This window comes from Ceratotherium simum, chromosome 1, assembly GCF_057802395.1.
Source record: "Ceratotherium simum simum isolate JZ-2026a chromosome 1, ASM5780239v1, whole genome shotgun sequence".
In the NCBI taxonomy this organism is placed as follows: domain Eukaryota; kingdom Metazoa; phylum Chordata; class Mammalia; order Perissodactyla; family Rhinocerotidae; genus Ceratotherium; species Ceratotherium simum.
The window spans coordinates 2,755,134-2,769,279 of record NC_141900.1 but is presented as its reverse complement, the minus strand read 5'-3'; positions in this window follow the sequence as shown (position 1 = coordinate 2,769,279).

Sequence of the window (14,146 nt, the reverse complement as noted above, 5' to 3'; positions counted from 1 at the left end):
TGGGCCAAAATTGGTTCTAGTCCTGGGTCTGGTCCCACCACAAAGCTTTAAAGTAAGAACTGAAAGAATCAAGCCATTTTCAATAATTTACTACATCCCAGAACAAGGTGCAAAACCCAATAGAGCAACAGAACATACCCAGGACTCCACAATGTGAAACTCACAGTGTTTGGGATCTAATAAAAAATTAACTAGGGGGGCCGGCCTGGTGGCATAGTGGTTAAGTTTGCATGCTCCGCTTTGGCGGCCCAGGGTTCACAGGTTCAGGTCCTGGGCGTGGACTGGCGCACTGCTCGTCAAGCCATGCTGTGGTGCCATCCCATGTAAAGTAGAGGAAGATGGGCATGGATGTTAGCCCAGGGCCAGTCTTCCTTAGCAAAAAGAGGAGGATTGGCAACAGATGTTAGCTCAGGACTAATCTTCCTCACACATACACACACAAAAATTAATTGGTATGTAAGGAAGCACTGCAACCCCTAGTGAGGAAATTGGCTCAGGAATGAGAGATGATAAATAGTAGACAAGGGCATTAACTCACTGTTATAACTGTATTTCACAAATTCAAAAGGCTAGTGGAAAGATAAGCATAGTTAAGTTCAGACATGGAAAATATGAAAAAGGCACAAATAAAACATTTCTATATGAACGTTATAATGTTGGAGATGGAAAATGCACTTGATGAGTTTAACACAGGATGGGATTAGAGATTGCAAAAGAAAAGGTCAGTGAAACTGAAAACCTGGCTATAGGAACTACATAGAAGTGTCATTGGCCTCTTGGTCTGGTATTTTTGTGTGATAGTCACACTGAGTCAACATAACATCTGAGGATGAGAAGTGACGTGCTTGCAGTTAGACATCCTTGATTCTTGCTAACTACATGACCAAGAGCTCACTCTTTTCCTCCTGTGGCCACCCCTTCCACGTTTTAGTATAGATAATCCCTCTATCCTAGGGTTCTTGAGAAGATTTGGACTGTGAATGCTCTTCGTAAGTTCCTACCAGCGTAAGGCATTATCACAAGGAACCAGGAAGGCTGCATTACAGTGGGGAAGAGGGCACTGCATTAAGTTCTGCTGCAGCTACCAGATCTGGGTGGCAAATGCAAGTCAGTTAGCATTTTCAGTCTCCGTTCTCCTACCTCTACACATTGTTAAAAATACTTATCTTAAAAATAATCTAAACACTCTCTTTTTAAGGCTATTTATTTGCAATGTTATGCACCCTCAAGAGAGGGTGGAGTATGAGAGGAGGAGAGGAAGGAGGGGAGGGCAGTGAAGCATTGTGGCTCCAGGTCCACCCAGCCTAAACAAAACAGACTTGCCCAAATTTGCCTCTAGCCCCATCCTGTTACACATGAATAAATACGACAAATTCACTAAAGGACACAAAGTGCAATCAATGGAGTCCCACGCCATCAGACATTAATAGGGTCAATTTCTCTGTGCAAAAATACCTTCTGGCCCAAAACAAACCATGTTTGGAAAATATTTTAGAGAAATTGCAAGACTTTATATTTCAGACTTTCTATTTTTTTATCATATGATTACTTAAAATAGGTCCTTCCTTGATATTTATTAAAGATTGTAGGTTTTGGCAGTGTTGGCAGGCAGATCTGCACGATAATCCAACGTTTTTGCGTGCTGTCTACAGCACATCCAGTCTATGGCGTGCTGGGGCTAGAGCTTCACTGATGTGCTGGCACTTGAAATAGACAAAGCTCAGTGTTCTTCAGATTTTGTCAAAACATAAATAGTAGCACATAGAGATTCACATTCATTCTTTCTGTACAACAGAAAGAAAAATTATTTTAGATGTAATTTTATTTGAAAGTAAATAAGTTGACAGTGCTGTGACTACAAACATAGACTCTGAAGCTGTTGGGCCTGCATCCCGGTCTCGGCTCAATGCCCACTAAGGCGTGACAGTGGCTGAGTTGCTACTGCTCAGTGGTTTCACCTCTATAATAGGGGAAATAGTAGTTCTGATCACATAGGTCCATGAGGATTAAGTGTTTTAATATTTTTAAATTGCTGAGAATAGTACCCACGATATAATAAGCGCTCTATAAATGTTTGTTAAGAGTAAAATAAATTGGATTATTTAAATATTCTGCAGAATGACATAGATGTGCAGTGGCTATGAGACAGCTTTCTCTAAAGTTAATTATGTAGGAAATTGACACACCAGTTTTCACACCCTCATTCTAAATAATAGACGTGATTTGTTCATGAGAAAAATTATTTCATTTAAAACAGTCATAAAAAAACTTATCAAAATTAAATAAAATTTAAAAATTAAATACCTAGGAATTAACTTAAAAAGAAATGCACAAAACCTACTCATCAAAAAGTAGACTTGGTTCCATAGAAAGCTATATGGTATTCTGAAAGAGGAGACCTCATGTCGTAAGTACAATTCTACCCAACTTAATTGTAATATTTAACACACTCTCAATAACAGAAAACAAGAGGCTTATTTTAAACTTCATTTAGAAAAATAAAGCCAGAATTGGTAGAACTCTGAAAAAAAGAGAGAGCTGCAGAGAGGTACCAGCTTGATCAAGTAGTAAAACATAGTGTAAAGATGTTAATTTAAACAGATCAGCATTCATGTATGAATAGACCTACAAACTAATGGAAGAAAAGTCTAGAAATACAACTAGACACATACAGCCTGTCATATGTGCAGGGATAAGTATTAGCTTTCTGGATACTGCATACAGGTAGACACGCTGGCAGCCCAACACCAATACTTCTGGGGCTGATAGTACAACCACAGACGGGAGATTCCAGCCTTGGCTAACGCCTGCCTCACCTTCCCACCCACAGTTTCTCCTGTACCTTTAGGGGCTGCTGAGCCTGCATGTCTGAGGCTGGGTCCCCCCAACATCTCGCCTTAACCACATTTCAGGCCCAGTGGCCTATAAAGCCCAAAACAGGTTGGGCCCACTGAGGCAGGGAACTCTGAGACCCCTGCTCACAGAATGTGGTCTAGAGTGAGGAGGGGGCCCCGGGACAGCACATCCTCTGGGTCCCGAGGAGCCTGGCTCAGAGGGGAGTAGCATGCCTGGCCACATGTGTGGTCAACTGGCCTTCCTGTTCGTGGTGTTCGTGGTGGAGGAAATGTCTATTGTGTATTTTAACTCGGTCTCTGACGAGGAGTAGAACCTGGAGTTAGAAACCGTAGAAAAACTGTTTCTCAAGCTTCTAGATGCTCTTTATGTTGTAGATATCGGGACTTGTACTCGACTTTCTTGGAATAACATTATAGTGACCTTTTGGTTAGGCTAAAGCAAGACATAGACCATGCGGGAAAACAGAGGCTTGAGATAAAGTGCTTCCGAGAGTATAAGCTGTTCTCCAAGTAAGGTAACATTGGTTTTCATTAAAAACAGAGCTGTATCTCTGCAGCTTGTATCTCTTCAGAAATAATTGCCTTTCTAAATACGTTTTTACACTAGAAAGTCCCTGAAAATGATTTCTCCCAAGATGCAGGTGTCTTAGTCTGCTTGCGCTGCCATAACAAAATACCATAGACCGGCAGCTCCAATAAGAGACACTGATTTCTCACAGTTCTAGAGGCTGGAAGTCCAAGATCAAGGTGCTAACAGATTTCGTACCTGGTAAGGACTTTCTTTCTGGCCTGCAGACGGTTGCCTTCTTTCTGTATTGTCACATGACAGTGAGACAGAGAGAGAGAGAGCTCTCTGGTGTCTCTTCCTCTTCTTATAAGGACACTAATCCTACCACGGGGGCCCACCCTCATGACCCCATCTAAACCTAACTGTCTTCCAAAGGCCCCACCTCCAAACACCATCCCATCAGGAGTTAGGGCTTTGACTTATGTATTTGGGGGAACACAAACACTCAGTCTGCACAGCAAGCATGGGCCTGAAAGTGAGCACACGGGCCTTTGTTCATGGGAGACGTGGAGCAGGGACAAGAAGATGGCAGGATGGAGGGAAAACATCTTCACTGTCACATGTACCAGATCTGACTGGGGTTTCCAAGGATGAACTTGGGATGTGCCTTTGCTAGCTTGCCTGTGGCACTTTCTACAGGGAACAGTACAGACTCTGGGGAGTAAACCTACAAATGTGGAGTGGGGTCTTCCTCTGAAGGGGGTGGGATGTTTGCACTCTCAGTCACACTGGGAGAATTCTAGGGCAGGAGATGGGGCTTAGATGGGAGTAGACCTGAAGGGGAAATAACTAAACAGGAAGTGCTTTCTTTCTCTGGACTTTACATCCTCAGGGTCCTGTCTGTTGAGTAGGGGGAGACGGACTCCAGGCATTTCTTCAGAGGAGGGACACTGCTTCCTCTTCTGAGAGCAGATCAGACACTGAGTTTACACATATTCCCTAGGAGAATACTGTGGAATTGAAAGGGACGGGATCTGATCTGGGCTTCTCTGTTAGAATTTCCTTCCTAAGTCCTTCCTGAGTGTTGTCAAGTGTCATTGCCTGCTTCCTTAGTACTAAGTGGAGCAGCACTTCAGTAGAAAGAGTGAGAGGGAGGGGAGCGGGGTCCTGAGACAGTGGGATCTTGTGAGCTCGTGTGCACTGGAGAGAGTGTCACCTGAGCATCTTTCAGACCACAGAGCACAGACAAACGTCCAAAAGCCCAGTGCAAGCCCCCAAGCCCTAAATTCTAGATTTCGTAGATCAAATAGGGAGAAATTCATTTTCTCATCATTACCATAGTAACTCTTGTTTACAGGAGGACTCTGGCTTAGAAACCTGGGGATGTGTTTGATTAATACAGAGGTTCCTACTCAATTCTCAGGGAAGAAAGTGAACAAAATAAGGTCCTTGCTCTGTTGTCTGCTCTTCAAAGCATTCCTGCATGAAGGACTTGTACAGACACTGGGAGACAAGACAGATCTGAGATGTCCTAATTACAGAATTGTCAGAGCCTTTTAATATTTATGCGTCCTTTAGATTATGCAGGATGTAACTCAATAATGAATTATTTGGAGCCTTGGATGTGGGGGGAAAGATTTTGTATTTTATAACTTAAGGAATGAGGAGGCATGGATGTTATTTTGCATAGGGCTGTGCAAAATGATGGTTGAGAAAAAATACAGGAGTGGGATAAATTAAAGATGGGAAGATCTCCGGAATTCAGTGACCCAGGTATAGACTAAGCTGTATTCGCTGAGAAAGGAAAACAGTGTTTAATTGGCATATTTGAATGAATAATTGGTGATCTGAACCAAATGAGTGCATTTTAAAATGAAGAGAGAGAGATTCAGGATTTGCTATACGCCTAGTTATTTGTAGGTAGTGAGTACATGTGTATCTAACAAACAAAATAACGAAAATGAATGGAATTCTGGAAGTAACATCTTGGAAATGGGAAGGTCAATACTGATCTAAGGACAGAACACTTGTGTCTTTTATAAATGTGCAACAGGATCTTAGACAACCAGATTTAGTTATGTGACTTGATTTGAATTTCGCTGGGCCTCTCAAGAGTTGTGACAGGTGGGGCAAGTTATTGACTCCCTCTGAGCTCCTGTTCATCTCCTATGAAACCAGTAATGGCACCCGCCTCATAGGTTATAAAGGTTCAGTGACCTAACGTGTACAGGGGTTGGCATGTGGCCCGAAAATGTCACTATCATCATCAGCCACCTCACCGTCATTGGCATCACTGCTATTAGGCACCACTTGACTACTCAAGTCCCACCCTGTTTCAAGCTCAATCTAAAATACTCCCAACACAGAAATGAATACCCAATGTGGCACTCACTTTCAACACTGGAATTAGCATGCAACTGAAATTGTTTTGCAATTATCTAGAGTATTTTAAGAAGAATAAATAAAAACACTTAGCAGCATTTTTTTCTAAATGAGAAGTTCATTCATCTAAATCAACCCAGAAAGCAAATTTATTCCACTTGCCTTTGGCCCCACCATTTCCAAATAATCCTCACTAAAGTTCTTGATGCTAAAACCCACATCAAAGCAGAGGAGGAGAGTGTAGGCCTACAGGAAACAGGAGGCAGTGCCGGATCAACTCTTTCCAGGGCTGTCAGCCCTTCTTGTTAACATTCGCAGCATATTTCTTAGAGCAGACATTCAATTAGAATATGGAGCCCAGACAATGGAAAATGTAATAAATTTGCACTCCCTGCCCTTGCTTATGGGTTGCAGGACCGCCCACGGCTTCCTCGGACCTAAGGGAGTCGCTGTGATCTCCGTCAAGGGGGTTTTCTTGCAGCAGCTCCGTGAGAAAAGGCCTCTCTGATGTGAAGAAGTCAACACTTTGAGGCCTGAAATACACTTATGATTGTCCTTACGGCCATATTCACTCCAATTTACAATGCAAACTGCTAAACAGAAGTACTTTTGCTTAAAATGAGCCAGGAGAGGTTTCTGTATAAATATGGATACTCCAAGTTATAATAAACGTCACCAATGAAAAACAGTTTAGACTTTAAGCCATACAGCCGTGCAGACTACAGACTGGTCGCCACCGTAAGTACACCCGAGCCGGTTGGCTGTGTGGGCTCAGGCTGCAAAGAACCAAAAGTGAAGTGGCCACGGCCTGGGTGATCTGGAGGTAGAAGATCCTATCCTCGGCTCCCTGCTTTGGCCACTTAAGGTGCCACACATATGAACCTCAAGGCTGATGGAGCCTTTAAGGAGAAACCAGGGCTTTAAAAAACGTCATCACTTTCATGCACATTAGGAGAAGGATGACAAAAATTAAAAAAATAAAATCAATATAAAATAAAAAAGACTTCCTTGGGCTTATGTCGCCATCCTTGCATTTTCTTACGTATTCAGTCATTGATTCATTCATCAAACATTATTCCCAGCCCCTGACCACATGAATGGTCATTTGCTAGACTTCAAAGACACAGAGATCAATAAATACTAGATCCTTTGCACCACGTCAGAGGTGATGGTGGTAAATATGTCAACGAATATATTAAGACATGCCACGCAAGTGCACAGAGTAGGGAGGGGTTATTTCTCCTGGATTCCGTACAGGTACTGCCTTTAGGAAGTGGTGCTGGCCACACGCACAGGGAGGAGTCTATGCGGGCCCTGCTTCTTCCCATCGCTAGATCCTGAGTCTCAGGCTGTGGCCAGTGATTTCATCGACAGAGCCTTTATCCTGCGCCAGCGCCGGCCTGTCGGGGAGACAGCAGGGAGCAGCCTGAGCACCACCGCGGAGGATGGAAGGCTGGCCCTGGTCACACCAGGCTTTGTCCACTTTCCTTCCCCAAAACGTGTTCCCACACGCTTGCAGACTGTGGATGTGTTTTTACTTTCCTGCTGCAGTGGAGAAAAAAGTATCTCGTTATTGTCGTCATTAGTAATTTTCTGGTAGCCCCTGAGCTTGAACATATTTTCTTCTTTTTTTATTATTGACGTAGAGGAGTTCTTATTAGTAACCATACTCTGCAAATATTGTATCTTGTTGTCATTTATCTCAGGCTTTATTTGTGTGGTGCACAGCCAAGGCGCTTTCCTCCTGGATTGGCTCTGCACGTGGGGACACTTGCTTCAGAACAGGAATCAGAGGTGAGGCAGGCTTCCAAGCCCACCCAGAGCCCTGCTCTCCCACGTGGCACTTAGCAGCCGCGCAGGCACCCGGGCAGGGAATGCCCAAACCGCACGTGCTGGAAATGTAAGCCATACGCCATATTTCACGACTGGGTACAAAAATATGTGACATTTTTCAATATTTTTATGACTGACTACATGTGGAAATTATGATATATTGGATCAAATGAAACATACTGTGAAAATTCATGTCACTTATTTCTTTTTGCTTTTTTAAGTGTGGCTACCAGAAAACTCAAGATTATGTATACTACTCACCTTATGTTCCCACTGAGCAGTGCTGATTTAGAGACAATGACACAGTGGTGGAGGGACATGTAGGTGTGAGGTCGCCACAACCTCCCCCACCTGCTGCTGTTCACATCACATGTGTTCACACATCGGGTGACAATATCTGTCAATCATTTTACTTTTTCCCATATGATAATCAATTCTCCAGGTACCTTTTCTTGAATGGTTCCTCATTCATTCATAAATCAATATTTCTATATTCTCAGTGGTGTTCCTTTGGTCTGTCTACCTCTGAGCCAATGCCTTTCTGTCTTAATTTCTGTGGTTTCTAATAAATATATCTTGATATTTGATAAAGTGAGCTGCCCCCTCCTTTGTTTCTATTCTTCTGACATGTTTTGACTATTCTTGTCCCTTTACTGTAGAATTAATAGTGTTTACACACTCACATACAAAACACACACAAACAAAACACACACAACAAAAATGTGTATTGAGATTTTGATTATAATTGTATTGAATTTATAGATCAACTTAAGTAGAACTGACCTCCTCAGAGTATTGAGTTTACTATTCACGAGCACGGTATAACCCTCCATTTGCTTAGATTTTCTTTGATGTCTTTCAAGAAAAGGCATCTCTTGTTATGTTTATTCCTGATAATTTGTAAATTTTTTTCTTCCTTGCAGGATTCACTAGATTCTCCAGTTATCTTTTGCTCTTATTTAGAAATATCTCCTACTTCATTATCCTAGTGTTGGCTCCTTTGTAAATTCTAACTTATGATACTTATTCTATAATTAAATCTGCACATAGAAAATTCCAAAATGACAAATGTAATATGAACCATAAGTCTTCCTACCTCCACCCATACCCACTCCCTGGAGATGATGACAATTTTATACAGTCTTGTAGAAATTAACCTAAAAGTTCTAATAAAACTTATCTTTTCCTATAAAAATTAAACAGAAATGGTCACTAATACGTTCCTTTCCTACAACAAGAAAGAATGGAGATAACTCAGTTCCAGTTCTGCCCACCTGTGCATCCTCAGATGACTCACTCCACCCTCTGACCACCCATTTCCCCATTTCTAAAATGGGAATAATGACACCACCCTTGTGGTTAGCATGTTGAATCCTAAGATGGTCATAATGAGCTTCAGTGGTTCCTGGTCACACTAGCGGCCCAGTGAAGAGGGGAGAAGGATGGTACCTGGGATCCCATCTCTTGGAACCACCCTGCTGGTCTTGAGGAGAATAGATGTGGCCCCTTCTCAGCTCCCACTGTGCCTGCAGGACCCTCCTCCCAGAGTGTGTGCTTAGGAAGGGCCCAGCCCACACCCTGCAGCCACAGTGGCTGCTCACTCGGTGGCCTGTGTGGCCAGCTGTAGAGGCTATGGGGAGCCCTGTTCATGCAGCCCATCATCTTGCCATCCTGCCCATCCCAGGAGCTGGTCTTCCTCCTTCCTCTTTTCCTGGTTGGTGCCGCAGATCCAACTGCAGCCTCAAGGTCTGTACAGTACACTGAACCTTTCAGTTCATTGAATCTCCCTCTTTTTATGGAGTAGGGGGGCAACTGAGGCTTCTAAGGAGGCGTGAACCCAATTGTGCCAGACTCTTTCAAATCCCATGCCGGAGCTCAATGGAAACCCCTGCTTCCACTCTCCTGAACACTGACCCATTTCTTCAGCCTGTGAAAATGAGACTTCCCCCCACAAGGGAGGACTTCCTCTCCAGCTCCAGGCACAGACGACAACTGCCCCACCCTCTGCCTCCGCCAGCCTCTAAAACCGTCCTGTACAATTTACCTAAATGATTTTCTCACTCATTTTTGCATTCTCGGTATCTAACAGAGTGCCTGGCATCCACCAGGGGTCCACAAACACTTGTGGGATGAGTATGTGTGTTCATTTTATCAGAGATTACAATCCAGGGCACAAACAGAGATGGTCTCTGTCCTCTTGTAGTGTGCAATCTGCGCAAGACAGGCATAAATCAAGTGACCAGCGTGGTAGATATAAAATCACAACAGTGCAGTTCCACAAAGGAAGGGGAAGTCTGGCCTGGGAACTTTCCAGAGGGGCCTGACCCAGTCTAGAAAATTAGGGAGTCTTCTCTGTGAGTCGAAATCCAAAGAATGAGTAGGCTTAAGGGGAGGATGAGGTTGGGGGGAAGGGTCGCCAGTCCTGCAGCTACAGTTTGTGCCAAACCAGGGATGTCGACGCACTGTGTCCAAGCAATCAGAAGGAGGCCAGCTCATTCAGGTGTCTCTATCAGAGAGGTGGCACCCACCTTCTCAGGGTGCACCAAACACATCCTGACTCCTCAGTGTCAGGTAGAAGATGCTGTGGTCTCACTGCATGGGGAGGGCCTGGGTAGAGTGAATGATGTCACCTGTCGTGTATTTAGGAGAAGAATTTGACTCCATGTTGAAAATAAACTTGCAGTGACTTTGGTTTCTTTACATCTTTATAAAAGTTTGACTCAGAAGAAAAAGTCCTTAGTTCTTCTAACAGTGAGAGAAATGAGCTCTTAAATTTATTTTTTAAAAGGGTGGTTTACTTTGGAGAATAAACTAAAAAGAACACTTTCGTTCTTTTTTCAGCTTTGCCATAACATTTAAGTAGCATTAAAAAGAGCAAACATGGCCTGGATTTCAAAAGCAATGAAAAAAAAATTCTGGATATTTTCAGAATATGTTTCATTTTAAAATTAACTTATTTGATTCTTTGTAAAACAATATTTGGTATAAATGAATTAATTCAGATTTTCCTATATTTTTATGTAAATTGGCTGAACAAAATTACAAAGGGAGAATGATTTTTAGCAAATCTTTAATCAGTTAAAAAATGTCCTTTTATCTAAAAGAATTAAAAGATAGATCAATATAGCCATTTAAACTTATGTTTTAGAAAGACATTTATTTATTTATTTATTTTTATTATTGTTTTTTTTTTTCCTGAGGGAGATCGGTCCTGAGCTAACATCTGCCAATCCTCCTCTTTTTGCTGAGGAAGACTTGCCCTGGGCTAACATCCATGCCCATCTTCCTCCACTTTATATTGGCCGCCACCTCAGCATGGCTTGCCAAGTGGTGCATCAGTGCACGCCCGGGATCCAAACCAGCGAACCCCGGGCCGCGCAGTGTAGCGCACGCACTTAACCGCTTGCACCACTGGGCCGGCCCCTAGAAAGACTTTTAGAATGAATTTAAAGTATCCAGAGAGAATGACAAGGTAGGTAATAAAATCATGAAATTAAGTAAGGGGTCTAGGAGAAAGTAAAAGCACACGCACGTGTGTGTGTATACGTGCTTACACACGCATGGTGATAAAAAGTGTAATTTTTTGAATCTGATAAATTTGAGGTGATAATGAGAAATCCATGGTATTCAAAAAATGCAGTCTTGAAACTTCAAATGGACATCTTGCCAGAGCTGTACATTTAGAAGTCGTCTACACAGAGGTGTTCAGGGGAGCTACGGTTGTGACTGAACGGGCCCACAATTAGTAAGAACAGCAAAGGAAAAGAAACATAGAGCAGCACCTTGGGAATTTCCAAGTTAGCTCCCCTCCAGATAGTCGTCAAAGCAACATAATGCCCTTTAATGGGTACTTATATTTATCAAGACATTATTTTAAATCTACAAACTCACTAAGAAACTCCTCAGTATTTAAAACAATTAAAAAAAAAAGACAAAGAAACTTTTCAAACATGACCTCAACCAGGAGATCAAGGCGAGCATCAGCAGTGACGAGTCGTGCTGACAGCATGTGCCCTCGGTGGGATGTGCTCAGAATGGTGCCCTCCTTCTGTGGTCTTCCTCCCAATGCCCCATCACCACAATCTAATCAGGAGAAAAACATCAGACAAGTCCCAATTTGGGGACGTTTTACAAAACACCTGACCAGTCCTCCACACAGCTCTCAGGGTCATCAAAGACATGAAGATCTGAGAAACTGTCTCAGCCCAGAGGAGCCTGAGGAGACATGAGGACTGAATGTCATGTAGTGTCCTGGATGGGATCCAAGAAAAAGGACACTAGGAAAAAGCTAAGGATATCTGAATAAACTATGGTCTTTAGTTCATAATTATGTATTAATAATGGCTCATTAAATATACCAGAAAGATGTTGATAAAATTATTTTTAGTTTTGTTTTTGCTTTTGTTAGCTATAATATACTAAATGGTTTAAAAAATCACTGTGCTTTAACATTCAACCAAAGTCAGTAAATTTAGAATTTCTTTTTTATTTCATTACCTCATCACAACTCTGAAGATTAGGACCACTTATTACAATGGAAACATTTTTTTTATAAAATTAATTCATGTCGTGATTCAGCGAGAAGATATGCATTGAGCTGATGCTATATCATAAGCACTCTTCCAGGAACTAGGGATACTTGGCAGAAAAGATAAGACTTCATAGGAATAATTTTAATACAAATTAGGGATGTCATATCCAAGAGAGCAGGGAGACCATAAGATAGGGGCAGTTTAAGCTAGGAATTTCAGAGGAAATAGCAATGGAAAATTCTTATGGCACAAACAACATTTAAGCTGGTGGTGAAAATGGACACGTGCAAAGAAAAAGTTAAGGACATATTAGGAGAAGGAATAGTATGAACAAGGCAGAGAGGAGGAGCCGGGCAAAGTTACCCCAGATAAGGGTCAGGAGAGAGAGTGCATGAAGAGAAAGATGGGAAAGAGGGAGCTGAGAAGGCAAGACAGGAACCATCGTCAGGGAAAAGATTACAGTGCAGGGGTTCTCAAGTTGGGGTTTATTGAAGTAAACTGCAAAGAGTAGATGTTCCAGAGTTGGGATATTTTATAGACAAAGACTCAATTTGAGAACCACACACATTCACCCTCTGAACTAGGTTAACGGCCCCAAGACTGTAAAATAGAAAAATAACATATAATCATTCCCACTCTGCTAGGGAATGAATCTCCTTCCAGTTTGAAAACTTGTTGGGAATTGGGAGAAGACTGCCTACAAAGATCACAGTAAACAAAGGCAGGTCCTGTGGCATAAGGGAGAGGACTATCAGGCAGCAGAAAGTGAGACAGGCAGGTTGGAGGCAAGAGAAGGGAGGAGAAGGGATCTGCCTTCATACTGTGCGTTAACAGTGAAGATGGGCCCGTGGGTGGAACTGTGCTTCGTAGGCTGACAAAGCAAAATGGAAACCACGGTGCAAGTGCTGCCCCATCAGTTAACTAAATTCGGTCACCAAGATCCAGGATCTTCCCATGTTGTCCTCAGCCTGACTGTTCCGATAGAGGATGGAGAAAGCCGGGGATAACACGTGACTTATATTTTTAATTTAATTTTTTCTTGATATGATAAGTTCAAATGCAGACTCAAGAAAAATATTAAGAGGTCATATGCTCCCTTGACCCAGTTGCATGGATAGTTTTATAAGAACATACCAAACTGCTTTTCAGAGTGACTGTAATGTTTTACATTCCCACCAGCAATGTATGAGCAATCCAGTTTCTCCACATCCTCACCTACATTCAATATTTTTACTATTTATTTTAGTGGTTCTTATGGGTGTATAGCAATATTTCATTGTGGTTTTAATTTGCATTTCCCTGTAGGTTAATGATGTTGTGCATCTTTTCATGGGCTTCTTTGCCATCTATACATCCTTCATTGGTGAGATGTCTCTTCATGTCTTTTGCCCATTTTCTAAGGGGACTATTTGTTTTTTTTTTTACTGTTCCTTTTTGAGAGTTCTTTATGTATTCTTGATACTAGTCCTTTGTCAGATAAGTAATTTGCAAATATTTTTTCCAATCTGTAGTTTGTCTCTTCATTCACGTAACTGGATGTTTCATGGAGTAAAAGGTTTTAATTTTGATGAGGTCCAACTGATCAAATTGTCTTTTACTAATCATGCTTTTGGTGTCAAATCTATGAACTCCTTCCTAGCCCAAGACCCTGAAGATTTCCTCTTATTTTTTTTCTGAAAATTTTATAGGGTTGAGTTTACAATTAAGTCCGTGATCTGTTTAAAGATAATTTTTGCATGAAGTGTGAAACTTAGGGTTGGGTTTTTCTTTCTGGTGTCCAACTGCTCTAGCACTGCTCCTTGAAAAGGCTATCCTTCCTCCTTTGAATTGCTTTTTCACCTTTGTCAAAAATTGTTAGGACATATTTGTGTGGGTCTATTTGGGGGTTCTAGATTCTGTTCAGTTGATCTATGTGTCTGTCCTTTTGCCAGTAGCAATCAGTCTTAATTACTGCAGGTTTATAGTAGGAGTTAATATTGAATGCAGAGATCCTTCTGACTTTATTCTCGTCTTTCAAAAATAGTGTTAGCTATCGT